At 48.5% G+C, this 13,968-nt stretch overlaps 1 protein-coding gene across 6 annotated transcripts in view; it reads left to right on the top strand.

The window, feature by feature from the left end:
* The window catches only part of DAAM1 (dishevelled associated activator of morphogenesis 1), a 77,532-nt gene that overhangs the window by 5,129 nt on the left and 58,435 nt on the right, over positions 1-13,968 (top strand). For 4 of the 6 annotated variants that reach the window (XM_072337789.1, XM_072337788.1, XM_072337792.1 and 1 more), the window contains exon 2: positions 6,597-6,696. The exons of the other annotated variants lie outside the window; for them this stretch is intronic. The gene's annotated coding sequence lies outside the window, so the exon portion shown is untranslated. The remainder of the gene's footprint in view (positions 1-6,596; positions 6,697-13,968) is intronic. 6 annotated transcript variants of the gene reach the window in all.

The raw sequence follows: 13,968 nt of genomic DNA on the forward strand, positions 1-13,968 counted from the left end.
GAGAGCAGCAAAGCTACAACCTCCCTTGGCTGCACGCCTCAGGCCTGGGGAGCTGGCACTGCCAGAGCTCTGGGGCTGTGCTCTGCACCCATCTTTGCACTGCTTGGGTTGGGAGGGTGGGACAGTGCTTGTCCTAAAAAGCTGCAGAATGAGGTCAGGGCATGCAGGAGTCAGTTTGCTGTACCACAAAGCAGCACCATGAGCTGGGCTCCCAATGCAGCACGGACATGTGCTTTTTAGCTTTTTGTTTTCCTTGCTTAGCCTCAGCATCTTCTAAGTGAACTCAGCTATGGGCTCTCGCGTGCTGTCCTGGAGAGCCATGGCAGCTGAGGTCCGGTGCAGCTGTTTCCTTTGAGGACGCCCATAAGTGGCTGTGAAGCTGTTTGTGTAAAGCTCTTTCCCTGTTGAGAGCCCTTTGGATATTTGGCAATTTGGCTGCCCTGTGGGGTTGGCCCCGTGCTCCCTGCACAGTGCCCGGCTGCTGTTCCCCTGTACTGCTTGAGGTTGGCTGGACTTGGGTTATGCAGCTGGCTTTGGGACTTCTCCCATCACCATCCATGCTTGTGCAGGGGGGGTGTCGATGTGGCCAGGCTCTCAGGGTGTGATCCCGTATGACGCTTGGTGGTGCCAGCCGGGCAGTAGAAAAGCTGAACTTGCAAATCCGTTCCGGTAAGTCACGCCAAGGACTGTTTGAACTGCTGTAATCCCCAGTGCCTCCAGAGCAACCCTGCTTACAAGAGGCGGTGCTTCTGACCCCTGTCCTGACGGCTGTACGTCACTCGTTTGCTTAGTGAAACTCCGTGGCTGCAGGAGGTTGGCTGGGAGATCTGACACTGTGCTCCTTCCTCACCATCCCCTTGTTATGGACGCATCCTGCAGAGCGGCTGGAGGTTCTCTGGGGACACCTCAGTTCCATTTTCAGACTCCAGCTCCTTTTATCTCCCATGGAGACCGCTGTCTGGCACATTGCACGTGAAATCGCCGCTGGCTCCGGAGCCCCAGGAAGTCTCTACCCATCACACAGAGCAAAAAAAAGATGTCAAGGAAAATTTTTGGAGCGTGCTAAATGTCGTTATTCCTACAGACATTTTACTTTGGGTCCTGGAGTTGGAAAGGAGCCTTTATGCTCGTGCTTTTCTCACGTTTACTTTTGTATTAAGTGCTGCTCTTCTGCTCACCGAGGTCAACGTTCTGACAGTTCTTCATCGTGGTGACAGTTCAGGCTGCAGCGACATGGACTGTGTGGTTCCCTTTTAAAGGAGGGGTCCATGAAATACAGACTGCCTGTTTTTGAAGCCATCCTACAGCCTGACAGGTTTCAGCATGAGAAAAAGAGGACGGAGGGCCTTAACCTGTGTAACTTGGTTGCCTCGCGTTCTGTTTCTGTTTCATCTCACTGTGAACTTGGTGAGAGATAACGCATCTGTGGGGTCTGCATTCCCCATGCCATGGGGTATCAGTGCAACTGGGGCACTGGGGACCCAAAGGGCTGAGCTTTGGCTGCAGCTGTCATGGGGTGTCATGAGCAGGGAGATGGATCTGTGAAAAAATGGGTGCTTGTTTTTTCCAGGGGGAGAAAAAGTCTTCAAACACTTTCCTGGTGTGTGCTAAGCCCCAGTGCACCACAGCGTTGTGACCTCCCGTCAGCCTTGGGTACAGCTCTGCCCACCCAGCAGAACTGGCCGGGATCCCAAAAACCAAACAGGCCTCCTATGCTGGGCTGCTGCACGAGGGAAGGCTTTCAGCACAGATCCTTTCAGCACATCGCTACCTGCACTGCTGCCAATGCTGCTCGGCTCACCCCAAGCCTACTGAAAGCCCATGGGATCGACTCTTCCCCTTCCTCCTCCCGCTTCCTTTCCCCCCCTTCTCTTGGTTTTCAACACCAGATACTTGAATAAATCATCGAGGATGTGATCACACAGGAAACCTCCTTTTTTTCCTTCTTTTTTTTTTCCAGGGTTAGGAAGTGAATTCAGCTCTCCAGGGTTTCAGTCCTGTGCTTTTTAATCACGAGGTTCCTTCGTTCTTCCGACTCCATCACACTTGAAATGACGTGTCCTCAGCTGCTTTTCCCCTTGCTGCTGCAGACCTGCAGAAACAATAGCGCCTGGAAACGCTCTTCAAGAAATTGAACTGGATGGTGCTGCTGTGTGCAGCAAGAGGGAGAACCCGTATTTGATCTGCATTACGCCTTTATTTGTTGTCTTGTTTACTGCTTGGTTATTCCTTTGCTTCAAAGGAGAGCAAAGCCCTTGTTCCTGCGGAATTCATAGCTTCTAATTTGCTCCTTGTTAGAAGCAGTGCCCCAAATCCCGCATTCCTTTGTGCATCTTGTCTTTTTTTTTTTTCCCCCCTTTTTCTTTGTCAGTGGGGGCTTATGGAGTATAATGCGCAGATTAGCAACTGTATTTGTGGAGTAACCCATCTTTGTGCAGGTCTGGCTAGAAACCAATTAAGCTTGTCTTGATCTCTAAATGAGATTTCTGTTGAACATCTTACCCAACCGCCTTTAACATCCATTAATAGCGGGTGGGATTAAAATAGCTGAACGTGTAGAGATCGCGTGTTGGATAAACAAAAAGCGTTGGTTGCAGGGAAGTTCCCGGGGATGTGTGCAAACTGGTGCCTCTTTGTTCTGTGCTTTTGTAGCTCCGCTTGTCGAAACCTGGCCTCAAGTACATCTGGCTACGGGCGTGCAGAGCCTGGTGGTAGGATACGTGGTGCAGGGGCAGATGCGTGGTGAATAAATAGGAAGCTTTCTGTGCTCTCCATAATGCCCATTGGTGCGTGTCCCCATCACTCTGGGTGGCTCTGAGTGGGGACGAGGCTCTGTAGGGTCACTGCTGCCTTCAGGTCCCTGCAGGTGCTTTGGTGCCCCTTGGTCCCTGGGTTGCTGTTTTAGCCTAGGAAGAATCACATTGGCTTTCCAGTTATGGGTGGTGGCTGATGTGTCCCCACAGCCCTGCCTTCATTGGGTTTTCCTAAGCTGCTGCAGTGAAAACCCATCCAGGAATGGTGCTTTATTGCATTGTTTTTGAAGAAAACGTGCTAAAGATGCCTTTAATAAACCATGCCTTCAGGGAACCCTTGTATCTCATCCCAGACTGTTTCTGCATTGAGATAAGATTGTGGAGCAGCTGGATCTGTGCTCTGCTTGGATGAAGGGCTGTGGGGTGTTTTCAGGGTGCAGGCATTCATTCTTTCTTTGTTTATTTGTAAAGCAACTGCAGAGAAGCAGCGTGAAACCCAGTATCTTCTCTGGTGACCACCAGGTTTCTCTGATGTGCTCAAACATTAAGAAGCACTGCCCAGAGGGAAGGAGGGAACTAAAACTTAGTGTAAACTGTGCTCCCTTTGATTAATTTTTCCCCATCACAACCCTCCTGATTGCAACCCAACAACATTGCCAGCCTGGCATACCGAAGCCCCTGGTGCCTTATCGAAGAGGACAATTGTCTTAATGAGGGGACACGTGTCATTTTTGGTGTGTTACTCTCATTGTGACCAAAACCCAAAAACCTCATGAAAAGAACCAACGTAAAGTGTAAGATGTAGGGTGGTTTTGTTTCTTAGGTGCTGTCTGATAGGGTGTGAGGTGGGACCTTGCTGGTGCTGCATGGTGACGTGATGTGATGTGACAAGTGATGTGAGTTCCTGGGAGGAAGATGTAAAAACAAGCCTGTCTTCAGCCTTATCTGTGTGTTATCCTGCTGTCCTGGCCCCTGCTCTTTCTTCCTCAAGGCTGAAGAGCTGTGGAGGTCAATGTACATCATCCCAGTGTCCAGAAGGGTGCCACAGACCCTCATGAGGTTATGCCATGCCCGAGGTGTGGAGAACCCATTGGTCCAACTTCACCATCACCAGAGAACAGCTTTCTGAGTGCAGCATGGTTTGTGCCTTGCAGGTGCCTTGAGAGTAGAGCAGCTTGTAGCCAAGGTGCCATGAGGTGGGGGGTTGTCCCCACACCCTTGTCACCCTGTGCTGGCTGGTATATGGGCAGGATGGTGTGGGCATCCCAGAACTAGTCTCCTGTGCATGCAGGATGCTTCACTGCAGAATTCACTGCCCCGTGTTAAATGCGCACAGATAATTGCAATTTTAATATCCCCAGCAGGGGAATTTGTTAGAGGAAAAGGCGTTCCTGCAGCACTTGTGGAGGTACGATCCTGCAGGGTGACATCCATCATTCCTTCCCCTTTTCGCTGCTTGTTTCAAAAATAGATCTCAAGTGGATGCTGATTTAAAAACTGGCAGATGATCAGAAAACGGGGAGCTTGGTAAATGGTTTCAGAAGGTGATTTGGAGCCATGGACAGCAGTTTGAATCCTAACAAGCTGCTCTCGCTCCTACAAAAGGCAGCTTCACCTTCCTGCACCTACCTCATACTCATGTTGATGCCCTTGATCTAGCCTGGCTGTTCATGAAACCCTGATAGCAGCATCTTGTTTTAAAGCATGTTTTCCCCTGCAGGAGTGGACTGAAATTGGGACTGAAGCTCTTGCAGTGCCGCTGTCAGATAGCTCTGATTTTGTTTTGTCCTGTTGATCTGAATGAAGTAATTCATAAGGACGTTTTCCACGAATCAATAAATCCATCTTTGCTTCTGTGCCTGGGAGGTTTGCTTTGCTCTAGATACCGAGCATCTGAGCATCTCCATCCCAAACGTCCCTACAGAGCCCTGCTTTTCAGGGTGAAATAGCTGCTCTAGGTATGCGTGTGGAGCTTGAGGAATTTGTCCCCATGCCAAGCAATTCCTGATGTTACAAGTCTCGGGGAAAGCGATGCCAAAAATAAAGGAGGGAGGGAGCGGTTGCTTTTTGCAGGAATCTCAGTTACAGGTAAATCCGCCTTTCGGATCTCAACTTGGCATTTCCTGTTGGGAGGAATTGGAAAATTCCTGTTGCCCCACACCACATCCCCTTCTGAAAACCGCTCCTGCAAATCGGGGAGCGTGCGTCTTTTGAATGCGATACGTGCATGTGTGCGTAAGGAGCCTGCCATGTGGGACCTGCCTGGAAAAAGAGGGTTTGAAAACACAGCTTTGCTGCATGTGAAGAAGTCAAAGATATCACCGCCATCTCCAAACCTGAGCGTGCTTGGCGTTATCTGAGCATCGTGATCCAGCAGGAATGGAGCAGCGGTTAGAGCTGTGGAATCACTGAGGTTGGAAAAGACCTCCAAGATCCCCAAGGAGGTGTTTTCTGCCCGATCCTCGTGGTGGTTTGGACTGCTTGGTACTGGTGTTAGTGATCCCGAGATGTTTCCAGAGCCAAAGCTCACCGTGGCGAGCAGGCATGTGCGTGGGCTCTGGTTCTGATTTCCTTCATTGCCACAGAGAGCAGCTGAGCGACACACGATGTTTCAGCAGGACGTCCCCTCTTTTGTTCCTCCATATTAGAAAAGTCTGTGCGTGTGTTTATATTTAAAATAGATGTGTGCTTCGCATCGCTGTTTGTGAGCTGTGCCACTTGGGATGCGGCCCAGCATTGCTGGGTAGGGGCGAAGCATTACTGTGCACCCCGCAAACCAGAGCAGCCCTATGAAACTGTCATTCCAAATAGATGCCAGAGTGGTTTCTCCTCCCCTTCCTCTCCCTGTCCTCATGTTCTTCCCCTGGCACTGTGTCCCTCCCCACCCACCAGCCCAGGGCCGGGGGGCGTCAGATCGGGATTTATGTTAAAAGGCTCATTTTATGTGTGTAATTAAAATGTGCTATTGCTGGGTAGAAATGGGATTTGATGCTTACTGCTGTGGCTCTTTCTCATGTGTTAGGGTGAACTGATTGATTACTGAGGTTTGAGATTAAATATTCCCCTGAGGCCTGCTGGTATTTAATGCGGTAGGAGGAGGGCAGAGAGGAAGGGAGGAGGAAAGCAATGTTTTTCCACCAAGGCGAGGAGAGCAGAGCAGCATCTGCTGTGAGCATCCCCTTGTCTTGTTCTGGGTGCGATATCTGCTGTAACAGAGGCTTCCAGCACCTGGGACCAGGATAAATCAAGCCCGTGGTGGCAGAGAATCTGTTGGTGGGATGTGCTGCTTCTTCCCACGGTTGCATTGAGCATCCCATTGCACCTTATCACACCGCATCCCATCCGGGCAGCTCTGCAGCAAGACGGAACTCCCACCGCCTCCCATTTTTCCCAGCAACACTCCTTAGTTATTACTCTCTAATTTCTTTTAATTCAGAAAAGCTCTGTTTTCAGTTTCTGTGGCCTTTAGGGGATAAAAAACCCAATGTGCCACTCCAAAGCGAGTAGTGGGAGTGTCGTTGTGCAAGCACGCATTGGAGCAACCCGTGTTTACCCTCTTTGCTTTCATTGATGTCTAATTTTAGCTGATGGTGACGGATCCCTCCAGGGTACCGTAGAGGTTTCCTATCGGCGTGGACTTTAAGATACACACGTACAAACAGAAAACACTTGTTTTTATTTTGGTGAATTCTTTTGTTTGGGTGTGACTTATTTTCACCAGCAGGCCGGGCACACACCGGCTTTGTTCTGCCGCAGTCTGGCTGGGTCGGTTATTTCAGGTCTTCCAAGATTTAATCAGAATAATTAGTTACTGTCTGTTTATACCTTCTGTTTTTGTTGCAGGGTTTCCAAAGGGCGTATTTATGTGTTTCTGAGCGCTGCCTAAGTGTCGCTTAATCATTAAGCATCTGATTTCCTCCAAGTTATCTGTCATGCTGCTTGTGTAAGTAAATCATAAAACATATTGGGGGTGGATGCTGCACTGTTGGGGGGAGGGTGAGCTGGAAGGATTTTCCTTGGTTATCACTGGTTTAAGTGAGTGCTGTGTTTGCTTCCCAGCCCCTCGTGCAATGATCAGAGCACTGCCTGTTTTGGTTGGCACTTAACGAACCAGCCAGCTTAATGAGCTTGCTTTCAGCCAAGCCTTCGCGTATACCCCAGTTAACTGGCAGGATCTGTTACTCGGTGTCGTTTTGGTGAAATAAAGGGCTTTTGCTTTGCCTTGTACAGTTCCACCTTTGACTCCTTAATTCAGTGGTATTCCTTATAAAAAACAGAGTTCTACTTGGACGTAAATTACTGCTCTAAGTTTGCCAGGCCTCGTAGTAAGGTTGGTTTTTCTTTGCATGTTGGGTTTTGGAAGGGAGGACAGTGTATCAATTTCCCCCCTCCATAATGCAAGAGGGGCACAGAAAAACATTGCTGAACAGGAAAAGAGGGCAAGAAAAACCTGGCTGTGTGACAGGTGTGGTGCTGGAGCCTCACCTCATTCACACATGGAACCTAAATCAATAACGTGACTTTTTTCCTTTAATGTTTATCACTACGGTCCCAAGCGCAGCTTGTGCAGAGGGGTCATAGCAACATGGGGCAAGCAGGGCTGGCAGCGGCCCAGAGGACAACGTATGGGGCTCAATCATTTTACTCTTGGTTTTACTTCCTTGGGAAACTGTGCCAGCAGTTGCAGTGCTGTCTTGTCGGCCATGTAATTTATCGCGTCAGATAGCCCGTGTGTGAGCCTTTGGGGGGTGGGCACGCTGGTGCTGGTGATAGATGTGCTCCTGCAGCCTTCTAAAGCCAGGAGCTGCCATTACGATCAGCTCCTCCGTTTGCCTGTGTGATGCACACCATAAATTTTCTCTGTCTGGCTTCTGTCCTGAGGTCAGTAACTGTGCTTTAATTAGCTCCTGTCAGGCATTATGGATGTGCGGCGTGGCTTTGCTCACTGCCTTCCCATGAAAGGAAGGAGCTGATGCGAGTGTGAAGTGGGGCCATCAGCATCTGCCCAGCTTCAGGAGGTCAAGCAAAACTTGTACATGGATGGGAGCAGAGCTTGAAATCCATCTCATTTCCATGCTAACTATATGTCCTTTGAATATAAAGAAGAAAATCATCACAGTTAGGAGTGGTGAGACACTGGCACTGCTGCCCAGAGAAGCTGTGAGTGCCCCATACCTGGCAATGCTCACAGCCAGGTTGGATGGGTCTAAGTGGACTTTAAGTTCCCTTCCTACCCAAACCATTCTGTGATTTCAGATGACACCTCCCAGAGCACCTGTGATGTTCAATGTGTAGTGCTGCTTTTGGCTCTCCAGAAGCCAGTGAGGATGAAGAGTCTTTGACCACTGTCCTCTTCATCCTTGCCTATGGCTAACCCAGGGCTGCTCTGATGGCATTTGGGAAGAGGTCAGGCTGATACTGGGATCAAAAAGAGGCAACTTATCATGTGTTGCTGCTGTAGAAGCTGCTTAGTTGAGTGAAACACTCACTGGGGAGAATGGAAGATGTGATGAAGGATGCTGCAGGCAAACACAGATTGCAGGGTGAGGATGCAGAGGATGTTTGCCTTCCAAAATCCTTCATCTCAATCAAGGATGGGGAATATCCGTGATGCCTGCTGGCCATCATTGGGAGAACAGACCACGTCCTCCCATGTAGCCTCCCCATGTGCAGGCTGACCGCCAGCCACTCCCAGATGTGGGGGGAAGGATTGGGACACGCACACCCCATTTTCCTCATAAAACTCCAAACAAGAGGCTTGGCCTGGTTTAGATTTTAAAAATAACTTGCACATTTGGAAGCTAAAGTTTCAGAAGGGCTCCGAATGGGATAATGGCTTTGATCGTGGCAGTCTGAGATCAAGGGAGGGCTTTTTAGGTTTGCTGCATCAGATGGAAAATATATTGTGGTGTCTAGACTTTATCATCCTCGAGCAAAGCTTTTTTCTGTTCTGTGGAAGGTCTAATCCAAAGCCCAAGTACAGTTGATAGGGTTCCTTTGTAAAGCAGCCTGCTCTGGGGCTTGATTGTGTCCAGAAGCAAGTTGAAAGAGGTACATTCATTGACTTCTTGAATATCCATGTGGCAGTCAAGCTCTGTCATGCTGGAAGATGCCCTACTGAGAAAGCTGTGACAATTTTCCTTTGAAATGCTGTGTTTTCATCATACAATCATGGAATGGTTTGGGTTGGAAAGGACCTTGAAGACCATATAGTTTCAGCTCCCCTGCTGCGGGCAGGATCACCAGCCACTAAATTGATCTCTAGATCAGGTTTCCTGGCACCCCATCCGACTCAGCCTTGTGTTTTCTACACAAGAGTTTTGGGTGTTTTTTGGCGAGTGTGTTGCCAGAAAGGTATTGCCAGCCATCCCAGTGCATGGCCCCGAAGCACTGCAGCACTATGCTGAAATACATCCCGAGCTGCAAACAAGCTCCGATGGTGTTACAGCTTGGCTGTGAAAAGCTTCAACTGGAAATTTTGGAAAACATTTGGAAATGTTTTGGAAAACATTTGAACCGAGGATGCCGTGGCTCCATATCTGGTTGTTTTCCCTTGCTTTTGCTTTGTGAGAGCGAGAAAACTGCTGTTGTGTTTCTGTTTTTCCTTGCCATCAATTACTTTTTTAGACATATTTATTTCCGAGCATGAATCAGAGCGAATGTCAGCCTGTAAACAGTTTGTAGCATAACACTGCAGTGGAATCAGAACAGAATGGACCCTGAGGTGTTGCTTTGTCCCCGAGGCGCAGGGACAGGTAAATCTACTCACTGAACTGGAAGGCGATCGCATTTGTTGAGGGTTGTTTTCTCATAAATAATGTAAGGAGCAAGGGCAGAAATCTATCAAATAATGCCGTCGGGCTGTGTGAGAGAGCCCTTCTCAGTTTATTCAAATCATTTGCTGAATAAGTGTTGAAAATGAATGCTGGGTTTGTGCCCAGAGCCACTCAAAGTGATATTCCAGAGTAACATTTTCAGCCTTGGCATTTGCCAGAGTGGGGTGACTTCTATGGATGAGGGTGCTTTTACCCACAGCCTGTGTCTGATGTGGTGTTGTCCCCATGTCACCCAATGCCTGAGATGACCAAACCCCCAAAGCCCTGCTGGGATGCAGTGTGGTTTTGCTTTGTTTCTGGTGAAGTAGACTTGTATTTTCAGAATGAGAGCTCTTCTCCAGATGATGAAAAGAACCAAATCCCCCAAACCCATCTGACAACACGTGTGACTGGTGTGTGCTGGGCTTGCATCCTCAGCTGGCTGCAACGCTAAACCCATAGAAGTAAATGGCAACCTTTCTCCTTGATGTCTGCAGGCTGTAGATGAGGCTGCAGGATGCTGGGCAGTGGTGGTAGAGTAGCAGAAGTCTTGTGTGCTTTAAGACTGAGAGCCAAGTGATGACTTTCAATTAATTTCTCCTGCATCATCCTCAGTCCTAGCTTTGTTTCTCATGTGTGGATTGAGAAGGCTGTACAGAAGAGCCCTAGCTTAATACCTCACCTTTCAAAGGTGCTGCAAAGCTCCAGTGGGTCTTTTTCTTGTTGCAGAATTGCTTCTAGTTTCACTGGTGAGAGGTTCTGAAGGCAGTTCACCTGTCCCCAGATGGAGACTGGCTTGCTCTCCAGTTGGCATTGCATTAATATTAGCATTCTCACAGCCCAGATGGGGACTGGTTTTCCTTCATCTCCTACTTTCTCCAACTGGTTTATAATAGGTAAAAGTGAAAAGCATCCATCTATGGCTGTGTGGCAGGTTTGGAGAGCTCCCCCAGCCCATCTGCACATTTGATGTCAAGATGGCAGGCAGCGTTATTGTTTGGCCAAATGTATGCAGAGATATCACGGCTTAGATTTGTTACAGATGGGTTTCTGGATATAGAGGAAGGCATTCTGCCAGCCTGTTTTATATCTGTGTAAAAGTGATTGGCATCCCTATAAATAAAGCTGCTGTGGGGTTATAAATCTAAATATACTTATTCATTAAATTATTTTTACGTCTCAAATAGGTTGCTGTTCTGTTTCTCTGTGAGCAGTGTGTGCATGTAACATGTGTGTTATCCACAGCGTCACAGTCAATGATCAAAAATGCAGCACTGGAGGCTATGAACAATGTTTTTTCTTTCCCCTTGGAAATGTATGTGTATGTGGACTGTCCGTGGTTTCCTGTGCTGTAGTGGGATGAAGGACCCTCTCTGAGGCAGCCATCTTGGGGAAGGAATTGGATTGAGAAGTGATAATGACTGTCAATATGGGAATGTCAACTCTTTCTTTTTAGGCTCACAAATGAGTGTGACTTTGTTGGGGTGCTCAGGCCTGAAGGCCAAGCAAATATATTTCTCTGGTTCATTTGGGAAGGAATCCCTACTAGCACCTCCATCCATGTCCTTGGATGGGGAGTCTGACAAAGAAGGAGATCTTTCCACTACATCCAACCTTCCCTGCTGTCACCTCAGCTGCAGGAGCATGGAGGAAAAGTCCCCCAGATTTGCTCTAGATGCTGCTTTGAGCTGGAGGAGGTGATGAGACACAGACACAGAGGGACAGCCCCGTCAGCCCTCACCATCCAGCTTGGTCTCTGAAAAGGCTTGTGAAAACACTCCAAGCTGCAGCCTTATATTCCTTTGGGTTTGTTTTTCTTCTCTTTCCAAAGCATTAGAATGTTTGATCAGTGGGTTATGAAGCATGGAGCACATGTGCCTGAGAGGTAGAATGTCAGCTGCCTTGCTTTTCACAGTAATAACGTGCATCTTTTAAAGTTAACCTATGGTTTTTAGCAGTTTCCTAATGAGAGGAAGCCTTAATGATGTTTCTCCTCCCCCTCCGCTGACAATTTGTTATCTCCATCGGCTGATTTTGTCCTTCCTTCCAGGCTGATTTTCATCTCCAATATGGGGAGCTGCCACAAGTTTTGTCAAAACAGGCATCGTGTTAGAAGGGTGCTGTGGAGGCTTCTATTAAGGGAAGGGATGCAATGAAAACTCAGTCTGTACTAGACGCCAGGGAACAGGCATAAATGTTATGAACACCCAAGCCATAAAGAGTGCTTTAGTTGGGTTTAATGCATTACATTACACCGGAGAGCCCACGCTGCAGGACTCTGCGCAGACACATAGGTGTTGCAGGGGGAAAATGCTTGCCCACGTGTATTCTCTGCTGTCTAATAAATGTAAGTTCATCTTGCAGCCTTAATATAAATATAGTTTATATGGCATAGGTTCACCGGCACAAACCTCCTCTTTGTTAGTTCAGATATTCATGGTGCTGCTTCCCCCGCCAGGTGCGATTTCTTTAACGTAGCAAGGTCAGTGCAGTCCTGTATATGACTTCAGAGGCTGGTAACAATATTTGCATTTCTTGAGTCTGTGCTGGAGCTAGTTGCATGTCGGTGTGCTGTTTGTCATGGCAGGCTGAACAGCTGTTGTTTCATGGTGGCTGAGTCATGGCTACATAGTGGGGAAGAGAGTTGGGGTATTGGTTGTATCCTGCAGGTACTGAAGATGTCATACAGCTTGGACAGACCAGCTGTATTCAACAGACTTGGAAATGAAGTGTATCACCATGCTCGGTGCAGGTAGGGACGAAGAGGTTGTTTGTCATGGCGTGAACCCTGCTATGTGGCTGCTGCCAGCAAACAGACAGATATGACCTCTGGGAATGATGTGTGGTCCCTGCATCCTGCTGCATACCCCAATGCAGCAAAGCACCCCCACCCTCTCCAAACCAGCATATGTCTCCAGACTGGAGCATGTTACCTAGCCTCTGGTGGCTCTGGCATGGGTGCCCAGAGAATCTGTAAGGTGCTTTGCTTACCTGGAACCAGCAAAGCTTGGTACTTCTGGGAGCAGTCTGCTAGCAGATAAGTCCTCCATGGATGTGTGAGACCTCATAGGGGAAAGGGAGAAACCCTTAAGACCAGCCAGGGGGATGCACTGAGGTGTGAACAGGAATCAGTGCTCGTTGTGCTATTGGTGAGCTGCCAAATGTTTGCATATCTGCTTGGTTGTTACTGGTAGATGTCAATATGTTTTTACATTTATTCTCTTTCCATTTGAAATATGGTGCCTTATTTTCCCTAATAAGAAGAGAGATGAAGGACTGGGAGCCCAAACTAAAACTCGCTGTTATGTGTTACCCAATTAGACACCATGGTAATAAGCATTTGAATCTAAAGCTAGATTAGACAGGGAACAGTCTCAGGCTGGATTTGCATAGCATGCATTCCTCACCCATGTGACACGTTGGTAGGACTACTGGAATCTGGTTGTGTGCTTCTGGTGATGAGGGGTTGTTCCCCCCACGGGTCACTCAACTCCGTAGAGTTGCCTGTGTTTGTCTGGAAGGTGCTTTTTCCTCTTCTCCCCACTCTTGCAGCTGCAGTGTTGCAGTTGATGGGGATGGGTAGCTCTTGCTAGCTCAAAAAATCTGCTCAAAAATGCGCTAATTTTGTGAGATTTTGTCATTAGGGACAATTATTGCAGGGTGTGTTGTGTTCCTGTAGTGAACTCTGGCTGTGCGGAAGCAAACTGAGAGCTTACAGGTACCCAAACCTAGTGTGAAGCTTCTGTAAGCTCCTGTGGTGACATTACAGCTCTTGTGCTGGAACGTGCTGTTATCCCAGAGCCATTAAATTTCCTTCCCTCTTGGTCAGCCACAAATTCACAAATGATCTCAGCGTAATTCCCTCTCCGTGTATATGTGCAGGGCATCCAAACCATGGCGTTCATGCGGAACAGTGGACTACCGAGGCTGGACACAGAGGAAAACCCTTTGAGACGGAGGTGGATGCCGGCCTGTTTGGCAGCAGAGGGTGGCCCTGTGGGTCTCCCCAGCAGAGCCTGGTGGTGGGAGCCAGGCCCAGAGCAGCCTCCCCCAGCCAGCCCTTGTGGCACCTCCGTCTCATGGCTGAGTGTTGAAAACGTTCCTGGTGGGCATCCGAGCACAGATGATCTGTCTCCATTGCAGCCCCCGAGCCAGAAGTCAGCGTCTCCGCTCGCTTTGCTGTTTTATTTATTTATTTCTTATTATTATTACGGCCATTAACCGCTTTGTGAGCTGAGTGAATGCCGCTCTCCATGCTTGCGGCATTTGCTTGGCCGGCTCCTGACCCTCCTATCATGTGTATGATGAAGCACAAAATTGAGGAATAAAGCTCAGTTCGCTGGGTTTCAGGCTTGGTTAGACCTGCTGAGCTTTGTGTTGTCTTGGGGCCAACGGAAAGC

The sequence above is a fragment of the Excalfactoria chinensis genome, chromosome 5, assembly GCF_039878825.1.
Source record: "Excalfactoria chinensis isolate bCotChi1 chromosome 5, bCotChi1.hap2, whole genome shotgun sequence".
Lineage (NCBI taxonomy): Eukaryota > Metazoa > Chordata > Aves > Galliformes > Phasianidae > Excalfactoria > Excalfactoria chinensis.